Here is a 7,978-nt window from a genome sequence, read left to right as displayed (position 1 = left end):
ACCTGCAGAGGCAAAATGCAGGATATAACTTGGCACTATTTTGTTTTGGATGAGAAGCATGCTTTGCTCACTGCACCTTGGGTTTGTATGAAGCGGTGGTTTTAGATGTAATTGAACTAGAAAACGCTTGCCATGGACAGCTACTGCACTCAAACTGCTAATGGGAGTCCAGTCCACAAGCTCAAAAGTGTCAGTTGTTCCAGTCTACAAAATCCAGTCCTCCTAGGATACACTACTTGCTAATGTAGACATAGCCACATATTACCTTCTCTCAGCTCCGTTTTGGGGGTGACTTCAATCATCTGTTACTGTCTGCACTGAAAGCACTAGAGCTGCTTCCTCAGTAATGGTGAGGCAAAGGGCGGACAACAGGGAAACAAAGAACATGTATTTTTGTTTCTTGAGATTTATTATTCTGCTTTAAGTCTTCCTGCTGAATGTGAGCAATACTATGTTTATTCTGCAATATTATTCAACTTCTGAATTGCTGTGTAATCATTTGAAGCCTAAGGGAATTAATTCTGATCTGAATTATACCAGGAGCCACTGAATTCAGTGCACAAGACCTGATTGTTCCTCTAGTATTTGTAGGGATGTAGTCCTCAGTTTGGGAAGAGGTGGTGGGCAAAGGGGAGGTGGAGTCAGAGCACTCCACTCCAGCAGCTTCCAGACAGCACAATGACAACATGAGAGAGAATCATCCTCCCTGCTAGGAACTAGAATCGAATGGATAATTATATTTTTGCTGTTTGGGAAAGAAGGGAAATGGAGGAAGGAAAAGGAGTATGTTAGCTTTGAATCTGACAGTGCTGGGTCCCAAACTGGAAAGCCATGACCACAGGATATAATCTCTTTTTTTTCCACATTTTGTGTCCTGTACCAGCCATGGCAAAATAAAGTCCAAACTCTCCAGCCACTTCCAAACAGCCTGCTTAAATTTTTACATTTAGTAATTCATTTAATTCAGAAAGGTATTTCATATTACAGCATAAATGACACACCAAAAGCATGACGTTACCAAGTCAAAACAGAAGCTTTTTTAAAATTAAACATTCTGGCTGACTTCAAAGTTTTTTTCTCCCCTCAAATTGCCAGTTGGTGGGAGATTTCAAAATTTCAACTTTTGTTCCAGAAAAAGATTAATTAGGTCATTTCTCGAGGACCAGAAATTACCTGTTAGATCTACAACTACTATACTTCATCAAAGTCATCATATACTCAGCTGATACTGGCAAAGAGGTGTGAGAAACTGTGGACTAAGGTATTGTTTATTAAGATTTATGTTAAGCTCAATGTAAAATTAGACGACAGAAACCACTCATGCAAACAACCACTGGACGCCGCCTGTGTGAGATAAGATAACTGTAATCACTCACACAAACTTAACCAGATACTGCTCATGCAAGATAACTACCAGATTTCCAGGAAGCGACAAGAAACAGGACAAGACGGCCCATATAAGGATATATGAGTAAAAGATCAACTATGAGACAAAGAGGGAAGACTTCTTACTTCAGCCTCAACAAATACCAGGAGGCAGGAAACGACCCCCCTAACAACAACTGAAGCATGCGCGGAGTACCTCCACTACCTCATGAGCACGGAAGTAAAGATGTATAAAAAGGGGACTATTTGAACTACTCAGCACGGCAGTTGGCGGAGCGCAGACTCCCCTGCCGTCCAGCGCTGTCTTTGCTCATATTCTACTTGCTATAATTAATAAAGATTGAATTATAGTCCATTGTGGTCTCAATTTATAACAATTCCTGGTGCCGTGACTCGGATAAGGAACGGTGGGCTTCTGTCCTCCGGGGAGGCGCCCCACGGCAATCCGCGGCCCCGCGACTGACAGCCTACCTCAACCTTACCGACGAACCTAAATTCTAGAATAGTGAGCAAAGGAGAAAACCGGTAAGATCCCATAAAAATTCTGTGCACGGGAGTCCGGACGAAGACGCAGGACGCGTAAGTATATTGCGAATTTGCTCGCAGGTTTGCCGTTCGGGCGGGACTGGGTTTCCTGGAATATAACGAATGAGAGGTTCGATATACTGAACCAAGCGAGTGTGGACTCTTAAGTACTGCGTTTCCCATCTCCCGCGAGGGATTGGGCCAGGAACAAGGGGAGTGAGTGAGTGTATGTTTGTGGATATTCCAGAAGATGGGGGCGAAGGGCAGCAAGCCTTCGACTCCCATGGGAAGGGTACACACTGTACCTAAGAATACCCCTTTGGCATATGTCTTAGACAATTGGAGGTATTTCCCTGGAACCCTAGGGAAAGATAAGCAGAAAATGATAGAATACTGTACTAAGATATGGGGAGGGAAGAAGATTTCTAAAAATACCTTTTGGCCAGTCTATGGGTCAGAAGAAGATTGGGTAAGACAGCAATTAAACCTCTGGGTCAATAATAAAAAAAAAAAAAACAAAAAAAACCCTTAACCCAGAGGAGAGTCAGTATGCGGAAGTATGGATAAAAAGACCGGGAGCTAAACTTTACCCACTGAATGAAGTAAAAACTAAACAAAAGAAAAAGCAGGAAGAGTTAGACGAAACCCTTCTAACCCCCCCTCCTTACATTCCTCCTCCTGCTCCCGTAGCCCCTCCCGAGGTCCCCAGAGCTCCCACTCCCCCACCAGAGTCGGAACAAGGGTCTTCCCCTCCTCCTAGACGCATGACTAGAAGTCAAAAAGGGGCAGCTCAGATGTATCCTCTAAGGGAAATGCCCATGGGGGGACCTTAGCCTATGATTGGATATATTTCTGTACCCCTAAACTCGGCTGACCTACGAGATTTTAAAAGAACCGAGATGGGAAAACTTGATTGAGGACCCACTTGGAGTGGCAGAAAGATTAGATCAATTTTTGGGACCAAACCTTTATACTTGGGATGAGATGCAATCTATCCTTGGTCAATTATTTACTACCGAGGAAAGAGATATGATTAGACGAGCAGGAATGAGACTGTGGGATGTTCAGCATGCCCAGGGACCCCAAGCAGATATCAAATGGCCACTCCAAAGACCTAACTGGGATAATCAGGATCCAGTGCATAGAACTCATATGCAAGATCTGAGAACTATAGTAATTCAGGGGATTAGAGAAGCAGTACCCCGTGGCCAGAATATCAATAAAGCATTTAATGAAATGCAAAAGAAAGATGAGAGCCCTACTGAGTGGCTGGAACGACTGAGGAAAGTCCTTCAACTGTACTCTGGGGTAAATCCAGACGACCCTTTAGGGCAAGCGCTCCTAAAAACTCAGTTTGTAGCAAAATCATGGGAAGTTATCAGGAAAGAAAAAAAAAAAAAAAAAAAAAAAAAAAAAAAAGATTGAAAAGCTAGAAGACTGGCAAAATAGAGGGTTGGATGAATTATTGAGGGAAGCTCAGAAAGTCTACGTAAGGCGGGAAGAAGAGAGCAGCAAGCGACAAGTAAAAATGATGGTAGCAGCTGTCAGAGAGGATCGCAACGGGCGGACTGGTGAACACAGATCTGCTGGAATAAAACAAGAGAACGCAGTAGTAAAGAAGGAACAGAGATGTTGTTTTTACTGTGGAAAGAAGGGACACATAAAGAAGAATTGCAGAGAAAGGATCAGAGATGAGGAAATATTGAAAGCAGAATAGGAGAGTCAGGGGCTCTATATTTTAGGGGACCGGAGTCAACATGAGCCCTTGATAAAGTTAAAAATAGGTCCCCATAAACAAGAGTTCACCTTTTTAGTAGACACAGGGGCTGAGAAATCGACTATTAGGCAAATACCTGAGGGATGTAAAACTTCCTCTGAAAAAGTACAAGTAATAGGGGCAAAAGGAGAACCCTTTAAAGTAAGCAAAATCAAAAATGTGATATTCGAAACTGAAAATAAATTTGGAATGGGTGAACTCTTGCTCGTCCCTGAAGCAGAATTTAATCTGTTGGGACGGGATTTAATTGTTGAACTACAATGTGGAGAAGTATTATTTATAGATGGGTCATCACGAATAGTGGAAGGTAAACGATTGTCCGGATATGCCATCGTTAAGTTGGAAAAAGGAGAATTTAAGACAATAGAATCAGGCCCCCTGAGTGCCAGCTGGTCAGCTCAAGCCTGTGAGCTGTATGCATTGTGGAAAGCATTAGTGTCACTGAAGGGAAAGGATGGAACTATATATACAGACTCACGCTATGCATTTGGAATGGTACATACCTTTGGAAAAATATGGGAGGAAAGCGGATTTATTAACTCACAAGGAAAAGAATTGATACACCCGGAATTAATTCGGCAAGTTCTGGGGGCATTGAAAGGGCCGAATAAAATAGCAGTTGTACATATAAAGGGACACCAGCGAGGTACAAATTATCAAGTCAGGGGAAATAACGCAGCTGATATAGAAGCAAAACGAGTGGCAGGCAATTATAATACGATTTTGACTATACAACCAGTACCTGTTAGTAAAAATTTGAGTTTTGAGTCTGCAGAAAAGGAAAAACTAGAACAAATGGGAGCTAAGGAACGGGATAGTAAGTACATATTACCAGATGGGAGAGAAGTCTTGCCGAAGGGCATAGCACTCGAAATATTTTCAAAAATACACAGTAAAACCCACTGGGGAACCCAGGCATTAGTTGATCATTTCAATCAACAGTTTGCCTGTATAGGCGTATATAATATAGCAAAGACAGTCACAGCAGCCTGCGAGACCTGTCAAAAGGTTAATCGAAACAACACGAGACAAAAACCTCTTGGAGGACGTTCCCCAGCATACAGACCTTTCTCACACATACAAGTGGATTTTACTGAACTTCCCAGAGTAGGGCGTTACAAACATTTATTAGTAATGGTGGATCATTTAACACATTATGTTGAGGCTTTTCCTACCTCCAAGGCAACTGCTAACCAGGTTACTAAGGTATTACTTGAACACATTATACCTAGATATGGAGTACCTGATGTAATCGACTCAGACAGAGGAACACATTTTGTGTCAAAAATTGTTAGAGATCTAGCAGAAAACTTGGGAATTAAGTGGGAATACCATACGCCATGGCATCCACAAAGTTCGGGAAAAGTTGAAAGGATGAATGGAGAAATCAAAACTATTTTGACTAAATTAATGATAGAAACCAAACTATCATGGATCAAGTGCCTACCCATGGCACTATTAATACTCAGAACCAGACCCCGAGCAGATATAGGAATATCAGCGTTTGAGATGGTATATGGAATGTCCTATAGAATTGAAAGTCCACAAACAAATGTTTTAATTCGAGATCGTGTAATTAATGAATATGTTTCACAATTAGCAGAGCATCGTAACAAACTTTGGGAACATGGGCTGATTGTGCAACGACCTCCATTGGACTTAAAAATTCACACTTTCAAACTGGGGGACTGGATATTAGTTAAAACATGGAAAGAAGAAACCCTAAAACCCAATTGGGAGGGACCTTATCTTGTTTTGCTTACAACAGAAACAGCTGTCCGGACTGCTGAGCGTGGATGGACTCATGCCAGTCGCGTTAAAGGCCCAGTGACAAGACCCCACTGGAAAGTAATCAGTACTCCAGGTGACACCAAGATAACCCTGAAAAGATAAAGTAATGATAAAAACTTTGCTTGATCATTTTGTCGCATTACCTTTTGGTATAAAGTGTGTATTGTTGTTTATATTTGCAATAATTATTTCTCTCTTCGTATATTATATATGGAAGCATACAAAATGTACTAAAGGAAATTGTTAAACTCATGCAACCACACAATATTGAATATAGAAAATATGTTGATATAAACACTCTAGATATACGAATTAAGTATAATAATTTGAACCGCAATTGTTATCCGTTTGCTTGTTCCAAGTGTATGGTATGCCAGGACAAATGGTGGACTCACTGTGAATGTGGATACCCTTCAATAGGGGTTTGCACACAGTGTTGGAAAATCCAAAGAACTCTCACTGAGTGAAAATCAAAGCAATTAGAGTCTAAACAAGAAATTATTTAAGAATCCCATGAGTGGTGGGAAATTTTTACCAAAGGAATAAACCCTCAATATTATTGTTACTATTCCAATGAACCAATCCCCTTTGTAACTGAAATCTTGGCTATAAAGTGTAAGAAGGGAAGTACCAACTGTGCCTTGCCTCATCCCATTAGTTAAAGCTGTAAAGTGGGAAGCCTATATATAAACAGGCAGAAAGCCCAAAACAGCTGTTCTCCTGAAGAATTCCCTTGCTGCCGAGAAGATGGTACACCCCGTGGCTCGAAGCAACCGAGTCGACGGGCGAGGCAGAGGAGGAACAAACTGTGGAGAAAAGAATCAGAACAATGGGACACAAAAGCAACAATGGCCAAACTTCCCCAGGGATGATAAAAATATACTTAAATTGGCAAAATTGACAGACACCTTTTTTTTCTGGTGTACCGCTAGTTTTGTTATTGATAATAACCCAAGCAAATGGAAACCCCCATGAACCAATGCTCTGGAAACTATATAACTTACAGGAATCTAGACTAATACAAAACCAGACCTCTCCGGGAAATTGGAATTTTACTGTCCAATTAGTCTCAATGATTCCGGTCGATATCCAGAGAGGCTGGGAGGCGACGGAAGCCAACTCCAAAGCCTTCTATGTGTGTCCAGCTTCCAATCCTGGAAAGAGTTATTGCAACTATCCAGGCCATTTTTATTGCGGTTATTGGGGTTGCGAGACAATAGCCTCAGACTGGCCAACAAAAGGAGACAAATATATAAGTAGCACTTGGGGACCTCCAGGTTGCATTCCACCACAACATGGATCTGACGGCTCCGGGGTCTGGGGATCCGTAAGGGGGGGTGAAATCATCTCCATCAGAATGCGACAGAATAGAAATTGAAGTTAAACAACCAGAAGATGACACATGGTTAATTGGCCGTACCTGGGGAATTAGATATTGGGAACCTGGAGCAGATAGAGGAAGCTTTTTCAAAATAATAAAAGAAAGGATACCCCACGATCCTTTACCAGTAGGACCAAATCCGGTCCTGAATCCACCCACTTTCTCTAAAAAAAAAAAAAAAAAAAAAAAAAAAAAAAAAAAAAAAAAAAAGGTTGTCCCCGTGAACATCGCAACCCCTTCCCCAGACTCCTTTTTGAAAACAGCTAATGGTACCATGACTGAATTCTCCTTATCTAGGGATTTAAAGTTGTTAGAATCCAAAGACCCTTTATGGAATCTAATGCAAGCCTCTCTAGTACAAGGTCAGGAATTACAAGGTTTGCAAATGGCTGTAGATGAGGATTTAGCGAAAATAGAACAATCTATCCAAAATTTAGCCACTTCAGTAAAGTTTTTATCAGAAGTAGTACTACAAAATAGAAGAGGATTAGACCTATTATTTTTGAAGGAAGGAGGGTTATGTGTAGCTCTCAGTGAAGAATGTGGTTCTTTTGCTGACCATACGGGAGTCGTCCAAGACTCCATGTCCGAACTTCGGAAAAGGTTAGACCAACGTAGAAAGGATCGTGAAGCGGGCAGGTCATGGTATGAAAACTGGTTTAATGTTTCACCTTGGCTAACCACTTTGTTGTCGGCTTTAGCAGGACCGCTTATTATGTTGATCCTGGGACTTATATTTGGGCCTTGTATATTACGCTATATTTTTCATTTTATTAAAGAACGGTTTGACACAGCTAAATTGCTTATTTTAACCTCGAGAGTAGAATATGAAAGTGTATCTAATAATGAAGATGAAAATTATTGTGAATGTATTATGCCACGCTAAAATCATTATTGTGAGTGCTATAATAAATGTCGAAATTGTGAAAAAGAAATTGTTTACAAGAATGAAGATGAAAGTAGCACCTAATAAACAATAGGATAAAAAGAAAAAGGGGGGATTGTGAGAAACTGTGGACTAAGGTATTGTTTATTAAGATTTATGTTAAGCTCAATGTAAAATTAGACGACAGAAACCACTCATGCAAACAACCACTGGACGCCGCCTGTGTGAGATA

The 7,978-nt window shown here is 41.0% G+C and overlaps 1 long non-coding RNA gene across 1 annotated transcript; it reads left to right on the top strand.

Moving 5' to 3' along the window:
- Positions 1-1,241: 1,241 nt before the first annotated feature.
- LOC141921466 (uncharacterized) lies at positions 1,242-5,779 on the top strand. The gene is made up of 2 exons (XR_012622696.1): positions 1,242-1,965; positions 5,457-5,779. It is a non-coding gene; the product is annotated as an uncharacterized LOC141921466 (long non-coding RNA).
- Positions 5,780-7,978: the final 2,199 nt, after the last annotated feature.

Source organism: Strix aluco, chromosome 1 (assembly GCF_031877795.1).
Source record: "Strix aluco isolate bStrAlu1 chromosome 1, bStrAlu1.hap1, whole genome shotgun sequence".
Lineage (NCBI taxonomy): Eukaryota > Metazoa > Chordata > Aves > Strigiformes > Strigidae > Strix > Strix aluco.
This window is presented reverse-complemented; position numbering and strand designations above follow the sequence as displayed.